The 16,180-nt window shown below is 36.1% G+C and overlaps 1 long non-coding RNA gene across 1 annotated transcript; it reads left to right on the forward strand.

Moving 5' to 3' along the window:
* Positions 1–5,857: 5,857 nt before the first annotated feature.
* On the forward strand, positions 5,858–14,779 carry LOC131601612 (uncharacterized). Its single transcript, XR_009283743.1, has 4 exons — positions 5,858–6,223; positions 6,710–6,775; positions 7,340–7,439; positions 8,332–14,779. It is a non-coding gene; the product is annotated as an uncharacterized LOC131601612 (long non-coding RNA).
* The last annotated feature ends 1,401 nt before the right edge of the window (positions 14,780–16,180 follow it).

Below are 16,180 nucleotides of genomic sequence, written 5' to 3' on the forward strand. Positions count from 1 at the left end.
CAAAACAAGAAAGACTACGCATAAACATGCATGATGATATAAAGATTGTCAATGTTGAGGAGATTTTCTCCGTATGGACTTATTGCTTCAGAAGATCCATTGAGTCGAAGGAGAACTTCAAATATGGCTTTCAAGTACAAATGATGATAACCTTTGCGACGATCAGGATTTGAACCTTGTTTCTGAATGACTGACAATCATCGATCGAATGGCCAAGTGCCCCAGAGTGGAAAAGAAACCGAGCGTTAGTGTCTGAACCTGGTGGACACTATAGATTACTTCTAGGAAGAAAATTCTGATGAAGTCACACAAGAGTTGTAAGTGTAGAGTTTCAGGGATAGTAAGAATAAAGTAGTAAGAAAATGAGAAGTTTGTCCTTTGGAAACTTTGGTTGCAACTTCGTCTGAATTTGGACGTCCTTCTATAAGAATCAAGGTCACCATATCCAATGGGTCATAGCCTCTAATTCGGGGTATGGTACTTTTGAGTTTAAAGGCATGTGGCTAAAGAAAAATAAATCCTCTTTCCCCTTGATAGGAACTGTACCCTTGAGTTTGAAGGCATATGGCTAGAGGAAAATAAATCCTTTTGCCCCTTGATAGAAATTTAGACTCTTGATAGTCCTTCTGTAATAGTACCTGGAAACTATGCGCCCTAAATCCCTAAGATCCTTGAAAAAGGTTAGTCAATAGGTTATGTAAAAGCATAAAGTAGTATGGACAAGTAAGTCCTACAAACAAAACCTGCAAGGAAATCAAGTTGTTAGATAAGAAACAAGTCACACAAAAGTCCTTACGTTTAAAGGCTTGCATGAAGTATGACCAGGTGACTACCCTTCCCCAATAGGTACTTCTAAGGATAGGAGTGAAATTAGTAACCAGGTTCTAAAAAGTTACTCAGAATGGTGAGTCCTTCTAAAGCACCCTCGGACATGATACATTCGCATCATGCAATGATACTTTGAGAAAGAACCTATCTGAGTTGTAGTAACGGGTAGCGACTAGGCCCTCAACATTTGTCAAGAGTAGCCCCCCCACTACGTCATAAAGGCCAAGATTGGTTGAAGGGTAACTAAAGGTCCTTAAGCTCCGGCGCACCCAAAGGTATATACATAGACCTCCCTCATTTGAGCAAGGTGTGCATACATCTATGGAGTCCTAACTTAAGTGTGAACTTCATATTGACTCATCTCCCACATATGTGAAAGAGGCCGCCATGACTATGCCACTCCTATCTTAAGTGTACTTGAATCCGGGTATAGGATTCGTCCTTCATTTAATTCCCAAGCAACCTTGAAAAGTAAAGCAATAAAAACAAACAAATTGGTGATCTAAGCCCTAAGGTAAACCCCTCTTTAAAGAATCCCCAGCAGAGTTGCCAGTTCTGTAACTCGGTGGGAGAACTGGCTTTTAAAATGTCACGTTTAAGCAAGAGTTGCCACCGACTTTTATTTTTTCCAATTTCAGGAAAGGTAAAAAGAACAGAAAAAAGACCTTTTTTAGAAGAAACGGGCTCGGGGGGTAAGTTATGAAAAGGGAAGGTGTAAGCACCCTTTTCATCCACAGTTCTCTGTGGGCTCTTAGTTTGCTTAGCTCATGTTTGTTTATTGTTTGTTTGGAAAAGAGATTTTTGAAGAGAAAAGGACTTTAGCTTAAAAGCGTAGCCTTTGTTTTTTTGAAAGAGGTGTGAAAAATAATTTCTTTGTTTTGAGCAAGCAAACTAGGAGCACTACCCTATACTTCGTCTTTTCTATGCTTTTTAAATTTCCTAGGACTATCCATACCATTTATGGGTAGGTAGTTCCTTTTTATTGGACGTGCGAGACAATCGAAGGGTCATCGGAGGTCGTTGAAGGCAACAAGTAGAGGTACCTTTAGCAATTTCGAAGGGACAAATCATCTCAATTGAGGGACTAGATCATGCATTCGTAGGCAGCAATTCGAGGGTCATCGAGGGACCATGATCTTTGATGATTTTTTTTGTTTATCGAGGGACGTTTGCTTTAGATACCTCTATATTCTAAGGACACGACCTTTATTTGTAAGGCAACCAAGAGGGGCGTACCCTAGAGGTGAGTGTGTGAACAAGTAATAATAGTGTGTAGTTTTCGATTATTTATCTTTGAATTAGTGAGCTAGCGTTCAATTTGTTATCTTTCCATACAATCCTATTAAACTAGCAGTTAAATATATGCAGAAAATTAAAGTGCGGAATGTAAAGGTCCTACGCTATTACAGGGCTTTGGGGCAGTTACATAATTAGAGGTGCAAAAAATAAAACCTAGTTAAAGCTATTACAACCCATGAGCAATTACAATAATCGCTAAAAACACGGAGATGATAAAATAAATTAAGATGTACAACAGGTGAGTGTCCATAATAACACGATTGCTCAAAGTGTGGTACCTCGCAATAAACAAAAAAATGTTAGTATAATTATTTAAAATGATAATCAGAAATTGTATTAAATATAAACAGTTATTGGTTTAAAAGAAAATCTGAAATAGCCACATCAAAATTAAAATTAAAATTAACAACATACTATTTTTTTTTATTTTTTTTAATACGAAGAAATAAAAACTAATTATAATATTTTTTTGTCTTAATAATATGAAAAATTAAACTAAAATATATATTTTTTAGTATTTTGTACTATAGAAATTAAAATAAGAAACAAATATTAAAAATTACTATAATAAAGAAAATTCAAATAAATAAATAAATAATAAAAAGAAAGTGTGATTCACCGCTGGCCCAAGAACCACAAGCCCAAATCAAAATAGGCTGAATCTCTGGAGGAGGTATGCTGTATAGAATAGGGTGATAATCAAGTGAAATCACGTTGGGCCTTAAATCCAGCATCAAGCCCACAACAACTTACAAAGATCAACAAAGCAAGGGGGTGCGTTCAGATCTGGAAACGGTGTAAGATAAGCAAAATGCTATTGGGACCTATCTCTTGAGCCCATGAACGAAACACAAACCCTAATACTAAAAATATGACCGCTTCCCCCTTCTTCCATGAACTCGGTTTCTCTGAGTAATCAAGAAAAATAACCCTGCTCTTATCTTTTACATCTATCTCATTCAGAATTTCTAAAGCAATCAAACATACAACAGAAACCCATCACAAGCATAGCATACATAATCATAATCAATTATAATATGGCATCGGTTCGCACAACAACGAAAAACTACCACAAAAAAAAACGATTGCAAATAGTTATGGGGATTTACCAAACTGAAAAAGGATCTCGGCATGGCTTCGATTCTTCCTCTTCCGGTTTCGTCTCCTCCTTCTACTTCTTCATCTTGATCTCACGTCACTTCTTTTCGCCGTTGCTGACGTGTGGCTGCGATTTGTTTGCAGAGATTGAAGAGAGTTTCGGCTTGATAACATTCCTCGTTCGAAGATGACACCAACCGCGAGATTAGACTCTCGAACGGTGAAGGATCGGCGCCGAGAATTGCCGCAAGTTGAGATTGCTACAGTTGAGTTGACTCGGGATCCATGACAGTTTGTGGCACGGTTGGTTCTGATGCCGTACAGCCTGAATCAAGTGATACCTGTTGTTGTTTCTGATTGTAAATCGATAATACGCATCACGGTGAGGCGATGAACCTTGTTGAAGTTTGTGGAGTGTTGCGATGCGAAGGTCGTCTGAAGCTTTGTTGGATTACGTCTTCGCGGTGAGTTGATATTGATCTAATGAAGAATCTGACATGGGACTCGGTCCGACGCTATTGTGATGATGATATTTGCGTTTGATTCCTTCTTCCTTTCCTACCTGTAAACAAAATTACTTTGGCAAGACCATGATATCGCTTACAACAAGCATGAACAGTTAAAGAAAAAAAATAGGGAAATACAATATAATTTTTTTAAATAAAAAATTTACAACCATCAGATCATATCATCATGTGGTTGCAACCCGCAAATAAATTAAAAGTAAAAAAATCAAAAACAACAGGGCGGCCTCATATATAAATCATCGGCCAAGAATAGTTTATTTTGAAAAGAAAAGTAATCTTTATGAATGAAATGTGTGAGAAATTGTAAAATTGTTAGGTAATGGTTAGAGAAATTGTTGATGAAAAAAGAGGGTGGGAAGTGCCCTTTATTTAGACCGGGATTTAGGTCAAAATAATCCTAAAAAAGAAAAGATCCGACTCAAAGGCCCTTCCTTGATGACCAAGATTAAGAACAAAGATCCGACTCAAAGGCCCTTCCTTGATGACCAAGATTAAGAACCTGGACGTGCTTGTGTCCAGGTGCGTCCTGGTGCAAAAAAAGATTAAAAAAATAGTTAAGAAATATAAAAATGCACCAAGCAAGAATTGAACCTTTGACCTATTGTTTGCAAGCCTTTCCTCTTTACCAATTGGGCTATGTGATTTATTTGAAATAAAAAAGCCAATTGAAAGTATATGAAGCATATGCAAACATTTTTCTATTTACTAAAATATAACAATTTAAGTATAAACTATTATATTTTAAAATAGCTTTTACATCGAATATTTATAAAAATAGGATATCAATGTAAATGAACCCTAAATTTTTATGAAACCCAATTTTTGAAATAGCTTCGAATTTTTGAAAAGTGTGGACAAATTTTGGGGTATAACACCGCCCCACCAAGGTGGCGGGTTGGCGGGCGGCGGACTTGCCCGCCTATTTTTTTATTTATTATTTTTTTTCATTTTTTTTAATTTTAATTAGATTTTTCACATAGTTTTTAGAACAATTTTTTATAAAGCATTTTTTAACAAATTTTACTTAAAAATATTCCATATATTCACAAATAAATGTATAAAATAAAACCATCAAGAATTAGAGTTAGTAGAATTAACTTAAAAAATAGTGGATTTTGACGGAGCGGCGGGTTTTGGCGGGGCGGGCTATGGCGGACGGCGGGCCTAAACTGTCAACCCAACCCACCATTTTTTGGCGGATGCACGGACCGGCCCTACGGGCCACGACCCGTTTTGCCACCCCTAGTTCTAACAATAGAAAAATCACAAAACAAATTAGCTTACAAAAAATAAACAAGAAGCTGAAAATAACCAAATTCGCAGCTTCAGTGCGAAGAACATATCTCTCAGGTGAGACTTTGTTTTGAAGATCCGAATGGTCAAAAGGTAGACACATGTGTTGCAAACCTGCATTTAAAAAATGAGCTCAATCCAACGATTAAGGAATCTAGATCGCCGATTTACTGAGACTGGTTACAGAAAAATGGAAATACATTTCTCTCCTTTTCTCTTTATTTTGATGCTGACTTTCATGCCCCTCTCTCTCCACTTAAATAAGTGAGACACAAATGGGCTAACATATTTGGGCATTCACAAATACAAATAGAAGAATATAATTTTAAAATTTACACCCGATTTACTAAAAACGAGTGTAAATGAGAGTTTTGGTGGCAATTTTGTAAATAAAATGTCACTTTTGCATTATTTGGTTATAATATACACCCTTTTTCCTAAAAACGGGTTTAAATTAAAAATTTTATTATAATCAAATTTCAATTACTCCTTTTAAACTAAAAAACGGGTGTAAATTTATATAAACAAAAAAAATTGTTTAATTTTATAACTCAAAATATATAATCTATGTGGCATATTAATAAATAATTTAGACATTATTAACAAATTAATGAGGCAATATTAATTGGTCTATATTTATTAGGTGAATAAAATATACTAAAACTCTTTAATAACATAGTAAAATAATTTATTAGGTGAATAAAATATACTAAAACTCTTTATTAGGTGAATAAAATAAAGTTTTTTAACTCTTTCATGAATAAAAAATATACAAAAACAAAAAGAGTTTTTCATCGCATGCATATCCATTTTCAATCAACTCAGTGAATTTCATCGCATGCATACCGAAACCCATTTTTCAATCAACTCTATGAACTCATCGCTTTCACCGATCAGCATGCATTTCGCGTTGCTTCTGTGAACTTCATCGCTTCTGTGATTTTGGGTTTCTGTGAAGTTTGATTTCAGGCTTCACAAAATCCTTTCTCTTTGCTCATTCGCTCAACTTCCTCTGACGACTGAAAACATTTTGGGCTTCGCTCATTCGCTCGTTGAAAAACGAAGCTCTCTTCTTCTCCAACACCGCACCGCTCATTTGCTCACCGAAACTGAGAGGAAACCATTTCGCAGTGACGACAACAAAGCTGAGAGGAAACCATTTCACAGTGACGATATTGGTAAGGAAGAATTAGGGGTTTTATACTTTAAGCGACATTGGTAGCTGAAGAATTAGGGTTTATAGTCCAAATTAGTTCCTATTGCTATGTGTAATTTTGTTTGAAATGAATTTTGTTTGAAATGGTGGGAATTCATTGTTTGAAACCTTGTGATCAGTGTTTGAATTAGGGTTTATACTCACAAATTAGTTCCTATTGAAATGAATTTTGTTTGTGTGAACTTCGTATCTTTGCAAGTTGCAATGGTTTTAATATCACTGCTTTTGGCCTTTGTTTTTCTTTTTCTGTGACATTGCTTGATTAGATAGTTCTTCAGACTTTATAATTGTACTCTTTGTGAGGTTTCCTTTGGAAGGGACAATAGCTTTGTTCATTCAATATTGAGCATGTCAAACAGGTTCTATTGGCTTTTATGACTAGGAAAACTATATTTGATGTTCTTACTTGAAATTCTTCTTTGTTTTGGTGTTTTGACTATATATGAAGGCTGGAAGGGAGAAGGTGTGAGATAGAGAAGAACCTGCAGAGAACTCGGGCCAGACAAAATGCAAGGTTATTCCCCTAATCATTCTTCTATACAAATTTATATTGCAAATTCTAACTTGAGGCATTTATGTTTGGTTTTTGGGGCTTTCATACTATCCGGCATTGCTCTACACTTTTACATGTGACACTTTTATATTAGTTGACAGGGTTTTTCTGTTTATCATGCTTTCCTAACAAGGATAATATATATAATGGCAATGATAATAGAACTTTTCCTGACATGTTTGTACTTCATATATATTTTTATCTTATGCTCTGGCAGTATTATCAACGGTCTGGGGGTTGTAAGTTTGGAAATGCTTGTAAGTTCACCCACACAAGAGGGTATGCAGCACCAATTTCAGAACTTATTGTTTTTCATGAAGTCAGCACAAATTGCTCTACACTTTTACATGTGAAACAAACACTAGTTGTCATGTGTGATTCTCTCTTCATGCTTCGCTGTAATTATATTTTAGTATGTATATTAATATGGCTGAGCTTATTGTTTTTCATGAAGCCCTAAGGATTTTTAGAATGAATGTCTTCTGGTCTTATTTGATGCATAAGTTGTCATTTTTCAATATGCAGCGCAATTTGTGCTTGGAAAGAATAGTTGCTAACAAATTATATTGATTAAAGCTCCTTCTTCTTTCAACCTACCCTTGCATCTTTAGCATCACATTTTGAGGTGAGTGTAGTTTATTCTGCTGAGTTACTGCAACTTAAACTTGCTAGTTTATTCATTAGTTTATGCTCCACTAGCCATAGCTCAGATTGATCATCAATGCCACAAAATATGTTGTTGAATTGCTCTTCTTTGACACTGAATATCTGTTGCTGTTTTACATTGTAGTGCCTATGTTTCATTACTAAGTTTGATTGATTCAATTGGTTCTAGTACATGAGTTTAGTTCTTGGGGGTGTTGAAATGGGAATGAAGGTGTGTGGTTTTAGGTGATTTTTATTGGTGTTTCACTGTCCTGCGATTAGAAAAAGTAGTTAACATTGTTGGGTTGTTTGTCTTGAGGTTAACTGTTGCGTGGTTTTGGAGGAGTTGTGTCTGTGCTGATGGCACTATTATTTGATTTGTGAAGTCTAGTCGAGTGTGTTCGAAAGTCCTACAATTTTACATTTAGGATTTATGGTCTGGTCACATTTCAAGTTTTGAAGGCATACATTCTCTTCTTTCATGATAGTACATGTTAATATTTCTGTTATGCGTGGCTTGAGTCCTGCTTTGCTTTCTGATTATAACATTTCAATTTAAATTCTCTACTGGACCAGAAACAAAATTATATTGAAAACAAAGATATATCTGTTGTATTCAATTATTCTACAACTATCAAATATTTACCCTGCATTTTTGTTGACATTACAATTACAATTTTGTGCATTTCAATGACATATTGAAGAAGTGAATGTCTGTCTATTACTTATACCACATGTATGATATTGAAAAGGTGGTAGATATATCACAGATATACATGTCAGAAGAAAAGCATCTGTGATATCTTAATCTTCCATGTCTGCAATCCTTATTAGATGTCTAATTATATTGACATGTTTGAAACTTAATGCAGGTTTTGGACAGGGGAAAAATAAAGAGCTTTTGGTTGACAAGACCGAGAACCTTCATCACCAGGTTAGTAATTGTGTGATCGGAATGTCTTAAACTTAAGCATCAGTACTTGGGTTTTTCATGCCAACAACTATTTTCATTCTAATTCCTTAAGCATTTTTTATGATGATTGATGGCATGCTGAGTGTAATGATAAGATCTACCTATTCCTCCATCCAACATAAAAGAAACACTACCTATTTTTTCAAATCGATTTGTTTTCATTGTAACTTGAAATTCTGGGTTCTATCAGCAACATAATAAACTCTTATTTTCATTGTAACTTGAATTATGGCTTTAGAAACTTTGAATTCCACTATTTTCCATTGTAGTGCCTATGTTTGAGATATGTATAATCATCGATCACTTCGGTGGCATTAGGAGATAGAGCTTACTTGACATCTTCTAGCTGATAATGAAGGTTGTTTGTGGCTACTATTAGAGATGAGGTTAATGAGGGACTCGGTTTTGTTTTACTGTAATGGGGGAAGGATTATCATTACCTAATCAAGTGTTATTAAGATAATTTGTAAGCATTTTTTAAGATATAAGGTTAACTAACTAGAACGAAATGCTAATGAGCTTATATAACTAACTGGAATGAAATGCTAAAGAGCTTATATAACTAACTGGAATGAAATGCTAGGCTCAATTGCCTGGTTCTAGCTGTATTGGTTATGTAACTTGCATTACACTACTATTTTCCATTGAATACATATAAGAGTTTAGGTGTAGGTAAGAAAGTGGGCCAGTAGGATAGGTAAGAGTTTAAGGGGGTTACGCGAAATGTATTCTATATGAGCGCTCTCTCTCTCTCTCTCTCTCTCTCTCTCTCTCTCTCTCTCTCTCTCTCTCTCTCTCTCTCTCTCTCTCTCTCTCTCTCTCTCTCTCTCTTACTATTCTTTCTCTTCTATTCATAGCTATGGATCGTAGTTGGATGCAAAAAAAACCGCTCAAGTGAAGAGTATAAAAAAGGAGTGTTAGAGTTTTTGACATTTGCCGAAACTAATCTTCCCAAAAGTAATGGACGATTTCATTGTCCTTGTGCTAAGTGTGTGAATATTGCACCTTTAAATGCTAACATCGTATGGGATCATCTAATAGTCAATGGGATTTGTCAAAATTATACGAAGTGGATATGGCACGGTGAATTGTCTGATGCGCCAATGGCCTCCCTGAGAGAAGAGTTTGATATAGAGGCGAGTGATTATCTAGAAGAAATGACTTGTGATATTGGACAAGACTCTTTTCAACGAGCACACGTACACGATACTCTTTGCAATGACAACAAAGTTCCTTTGTATCCAAATTGTAAAAACTTCACACGATTGTCGGCCGTACTGAGATTATTCAATTTGAAGGCAATTATTAGTTGGACCGATAAAAGCTTCACACAATTGCTTGAGTTGTGGAAGGAAATGCTTTCAGATGAAAACACGTTGCCGAACCGGGTGTATGATGCAAAAAAGATATTATGTCCGATGGGTATGGAGTATAAGAAAATACATGCATGCCCCAATGATTGAATATCGTACTGGAAAGATAATGAAGAGAAAGAAAAGTGTCCCAAGTGTATGACATCACGATATAAGAAGAAATGTGATGATGAAGGTTGTGATGTAACCACAAAGGGTCCTCCAGCAAAGGTGTTATGGTACCTTCCAATTATTCCGAGGTTTAAGCGATTGTTTGCGAATTTAAATGTGAAGGATAGAAAAACACTTAGAAAGGGGGGGGGGGGGTTTGAATAAGTGTAGTCTAAAAACTTGAACGATAAAAATAAAATGCACAGTTATTTTTATCCTGGTTCGTTGTTAACTAAACTAGTCCAGTCCACCCCCACGGAGTGATTTACCTCACCTGAGGATTTAATCCACTAATCGCAACAGATTACAATGGTTTTCCACTTAGTCCGCGACTAAGTCTTCTAGAGTATCCTGATCACAACCTGATCACTCTAGGAACAAATGCTTAGACACAAGCTAAGACTTTCTTAGAGTATCCTGACCACCACGTGATCACTCTAATTACAACTGCTTAGACACAAGCTAAGACTTCCTAGAGTATCCTGATCAACACTTGATCACTCTAGTTACTTACAAATTAATGTAATCAATTCTAAGAGTATTACGATTGCTTTTGAAAAGCTATAATCACAACAGTGATATTTCTCTTAACGTTTAAGCTTAATCTCACTAATATATTACAACAGCAATGTAGTGAGCTTTGATGAAGATGAAGTTTCTGAGCTTTGAATTTGAACAGCGTTTCAGCAAGTTAATTGTTAGCAAATCGTCAACCTTGCTTCACATCAGAACTTCATATTTATAGGCGTTTGAGAAGATGACCGTTGGGCGCATTTAATGCTTTGCGTATTCCGTACAACATTGCATTTAATGTTTCACGCTTTTGTCAACTACCTCGAGCCTTGTTCACGCTGTGTCTACTGACGTTGCCTTTAATAGCTTCCAACGTTCCTTTTGTCAGTCAGCGTAGCCTGCCACCTGTACTTTCTTCTGATCTGATGTTTTTGAATATAATATTTGAATATCATCAGAGTCAAACAGCTTGGTGCATAGCATCTTCTTGTCTTCTGACCTTGAGGTGCTTCTGAGCGTGATACCATGAGAACTTCGGTGCTTCTGCTTCTGATCTCAAGTTCTTCTGATGCTTCCATAGACCCATGTTCTGATTCTGCCTTGACCATCTTCTGATGTCTTGCCAGACCATGTTCTGATGTTGCATGCTGAACCTTCTGAGACAAAGCTTCTGAGCGCTGATTTGTGCATACTCTTTATATATTTCCTGAAAGAGAAATTGCAATGTATTAGAGTACCACATTATCTCACACAAAATTCATATCCTTGTTATCATCAAAACTAAGAATATTGATCAGAACAAATTTTGTTCTAACAAAATGATGCGAAGAATATTAGATGGCATGCAGAAGAGAGGAATTGTGATGGAAAAATTTGGCATCCGGCCGATTCTTTGCAATGGAAGAAGGTTGATACCTAATTTCCTGACTTCGGTAATGAACCAAGAAACCTTAGGCTTGGACTTTCTACAGATGGAATGAATCCATATGGCAGTTTAAGTAGTAATCATAGTTCATGGCCTGTTCTATTGATTATTTACAACTTATCTCCTTGGTTGTGCATGAAGAGGAAACACATTATGTTATCTATGATGATTTCGGGACCAAAACAACCTGGAAATGACATAGATGTCTATCTAAGTCCCTTAATTGATGACTTAAGAAAGTTGTGGGATGAAGGAATTGATGTGTTCGATATTTTTTCAAATGAAACTTTCAAATTGCGTGCCATGTTATTTTGCACCATCGACGACTTTCCAGTTTATGGTAACTTGTCTGGTTACAAAGTTAAGAGGCATAAAGCATGCCCTATATGTGAAAAAGATACTTTCTACCATCAGTTGGAGAATGGAAAGAAGACTGTTTATCTTGGACATCAAAGATTTCTTAAACGTAACCACCCATATCGAAGATTAAAAAAGGCTTTTAATGGATATCGAGAGTATAAAGTGGCCCCGCATGCCTTAACTGGAGAAGAAGTCTATCATCGGGTGAGGAACATAAGTGTTACTTTTGGAAAAATACAAAAAAAAGTTACAAATAGTAATATATGGAAGAAGAGGTCCGTATTCTTTGACCTTCCATATTGGTATAGTCTTGATGTAAGACATTGTATTGATGTAATGCACGTGGAGAAAAATGTGTGTGATAGTGTAATTGGAACACTTCTCAACATTCAAGGTAAGACAAATGATGGTTTAAACTCTCGTTTAGATATGGTTAATATGAAAATAAGAGAAGAGTTAGCTCCACAACTGATCGGTCACCAATTCTACATACTTTCTGTTAATTATTTGATGAAAATCTCTCATTTCGGTAACACTTTAGTTTAGTTTTTTATCGTTTTAACTTAGTTATTTCGTATTTTGCAAATTTGTACTTGTTTGATGTTTACTTATAATTAGATGCTTTTGATACCTTGGTTTGGTAGTTGTTTGTGATTTCAGATGCAATTGAGGCGCACCAAAAGAAGTAGACGGAAAAATTCCATAAAGTCGTGGTTTTCCAAGTCATCCCGTGTCAAGAAGAGATGAAAAATGAAGAAAAAGAATAAAAAATAAATGATACGGGCGCCAGTGTCAATAGACACGACCGTGTCAATGTTGCTGATGGAAAAAGGGAAGCAAAAGAGTGGACAGTAGCTGACACGGGCACCCGTTGTTAGAACAAGAATTGTTCTGATTAATATTCTTAGTTTTGATGATAACATTATATATGAATTTTGTATAAGACAATGTGGTACTCTAATCCTATGCATTTTCCATTTCAGGAAATATATAAAGAGTATGCACAATTCAGCGCAAGAAGCACTGACTCAGAAGGTTCAAGTATGCAACATCAGAACATACTCTCGCAAGACATCAGGAGATGGTCAAGCAGAATCAAAACATGGTCTATGAAGCATCAGAAGAACTTGAGTTCAGAAGTAGAAGCACTGAAGTTCTTATGATATCATGCTAGAAGCACTTCAAAGTCAGAAGACAAGAAGATGCTCTGTACCAAGCTGAATGACTCTGATATTCAAACGTTGTATCTACAAACATCAGATCAGAAGCAAGTACAAGATGGAAGGCAACGTTGACTGACAAAAGGAACGTTAGAAGCTATTAAAGGCAAAGTCAGTTAAAGCAGGAAAAGCAAGGCTCAAGGTATTTGACAAAAGATTGAAACATTAAATGCAAAGTTGTACGGATCACGCAACGCATTAAATGCTCCCAACGGTCATCTTCTCATAACGCCTATAAATAGTGAAGTTCTGATCAGAAGCAAGGTTACAACACTTACGGGAACAACTCTGCACAAACAACCTTAAACGCTGCTGAATCAAAGTCTTACAAACTTCATCTTCAACCTCACTACTCTTGTAATATCTTAGTGAGATTTAAGCTTAGAACTTAAGAGAAATATCACAGTTGTGATTATAGCTTTTTAAGAAGCACTTGTATACTCTTGTAAACACTTATTTTACATTGATTTGTAAAAGGTTCCCAGAGTGATCAAGTTGTGATCAGTAGACTCAAGAAGACTTAGAAGTTTCTAAGTGGTGAATTTCCTAGAGTGATCAAGGTGTGATCAGAATACTCTAGAAGACTTAGAGGGTATCTAAGTGGAAAACCATTGTAATCAAGGTTGATTAGTGGATTAAATCCTCAGGAGAGGTAAATCATTCTAAGGGGGTGGACTGGAGTAGTTTCGTTAACAACGAACCAGGATAAAAATCATTGTGCAATTGTTTTTATCTTAAGAGTTTTTAAAGTCACACTTATTCAAACCCCCCTTTTCTAAGTGTTTATATCCTTCAATTGGTATCAGAGCACCGGTTCTACGTGCGAGCACTTAACCGTGTTAGAAAAAGATTCAGGGTGAGAAAAACACTAAGTCAATATGGTTGATGCTATTACTCCTACTACTACATCTACTTCAAATGATCAACACAACAATGGAAATGGAAATGGATATACTAGACCACCAGTATTTGATGGTGAAAACTTTGAATACTGGAAAGATAGATTGGAAAGTTACTTTCTTGGTCTAGATGGTGATTTATGGGACTTGCTTGTGGATGGTTACAAACATCCAGTAAATGCTAGTGGAGCAAAGATGTCAATACAAGAAATGAGTGATGATCAAAAGAAACAATTTAAAAATCATCATAAGTCAAGGATTATTCTGCTAAATGCTATTTCTCATTTTGAATATGAGAAGATATTAAATAGGGAAACTGCCCATGACATCTTTGAATCATTAAAGATGACTCACGAAGGAAATGCCCAAGTCAAGGAGACTAAAGCTCTTGCATTAATCCAGAAGTATGAAGCCTTCAAGATGGAGGATGATGAAAACATTGAAACAATGTTCTCAAGATTTCAAACTCTAACTGCTAGATTAAGAGTGCTTGACAAGGGATATACAAAGGCTGATCATGTCAAGAAGATCATCATAAGCTTTCCCAGAAGATGGGGACCAATGGTGACTGCATTCAAGATAGCAAAGAATCTGAATGAAGTCTCTTTGAAAGAGCTGATCAGCGCCTTGAGGAGTCATGAAATAGAGCTGGATGCTAATGAACCTCAGAAGAAAGGTAAGTATATTGCATTAAAATCTTTAAATAAAAAATGCACTAACGCTTTTCAAGCTGAAGAAGAAGATTCTGAAGAATCAGAATCAGAAGAAGAAGAAGATGAATTGTCCATGATCTCTAGAAGGGTAAACCAACTCTAGAAAAGTAAGCAAAGGAAGTTTAAGAACTTCAGAAGTTCCAAAAAGCCTGAAAGAGGAGAATCTTCTGGAAGCAGAAGAAATGACAAGAAGAAGGTCACGTGCTTTGAATGCAATGAGCCAGTACATTACAAGAGTGAGTTTCCAAAGCTTCAGAAGGAGAAGCCCAAGAAGAAGTTTCATAAGAAGAAAGGTCTTATGGCAACTTGGGATTATTCAGATTCATCACAATCAGAATCAGACTCTGAAGGCGAGCAGGCAAACATTGCGCTGATGGCTACTGTGGATGCTGAATCAGAATCTACATCAGAGTCAGACTCTGACTCTGAAGAGGTATTTTCTGATCTATCTAGAGATGAGCTAGCTTCCAGTTTAGCTGAAATTCTTGAAATCAAGGCTAAGCTTAGTATCAAATACAAAAAGCTAAGAAAGCTCTTTGTATCTGAAACTAAGAAGCTTGAATTAGAAAATTCTGAACTCAAAGAAAAAGTTTTTAAACTATCCAAAGATGTTGAGTCATCTTCTGATTCAGAAAAATCTATTCCAAGCTTGAACAATATTCTTAAAGAATGTGACTTGAGTTTCAGGAAATTCTTATCTAGAGGTATTGGTAGAAGTCAACTTGCCTCTATGATATATGCTGTAAGTGGAAACAAGAGAGTTGGCATAGGCTATGAGGGTGATACCCCATACAAACTTGAACCTGTAGATGATATGAAAATCACATACAAGCCATTGTATGATCAGTTCAAGTATGGCCACTCCCATGATATTAGGCTCACCTTGCATGCTAAAAGCTTTCATGTTACACACACTAAGAAGCATGTGACACAAAATAGAAAAATATCATGCTGCTCAACCTAAGGAATATCATGCTGTACCTCCTGTTGTTTACCATGCTAAACCCAAGTTCAATCAGAACTTGAGGAGAACTAACAAGAAAGGACCCAAGAAAATGTGGGTACCTAAGGAGAAGATAATTTATGTTGCAGATATCCTTGGCAGCAAAGAAGACAAAGCAAAACATGTCATGGTACCTGGACTCTGGGTGCTCGCGGCACATGACGGGAAGAAGGTCTATGTTCCAAGACCTGGTGCTTAAATCTGCTGGAGAAGTTAAGTTTAGAGGGAATCAGAAGGGCAACATAATTGGCTCAGGAACCATAAGTACTGGTAACTCTCCCTTTATAACTAATGTTCTTCTGGTAGATGGATTAGCTCATAACTTATTGTCCATAAGTCAATTAAGTGACAATGGTTATGACATAATCTTTGATCAAAAGTCTTGTAAGGCTGTAAGTCAGAAGGATGGCTCAATCCTATTTACAGGCAAGAGAAAGAACAACATTTACAAGATTGATCTTCAAGATCTTAAGAATCAGAAGGTAACTTGTCTTATGTCTGTTAGCGAAGAGTAATGGGTCTGGCACAGAAGATTAGGCCATGCTAGTTTGAGAAAGATTTCTCAGATTAACAAACTAAATCTGGTCAGAGG

This window comes from Vicia villosa, linkage group LG5 (genome assembly GCF_029867415.1).
Source record: "Vicia villosa cultivar HV-30 ecotype Madison, WI linkage group LG5, Vvil1.0, whole genome shotgun sequence".
Taxonomy (NCBI): domain Eukaryota; kingdom Viridiplantae; phylum Streptophyta; class Magnoliopsida; order Fabales; family Fabaceae; genus Vicia; species Vicia villosa.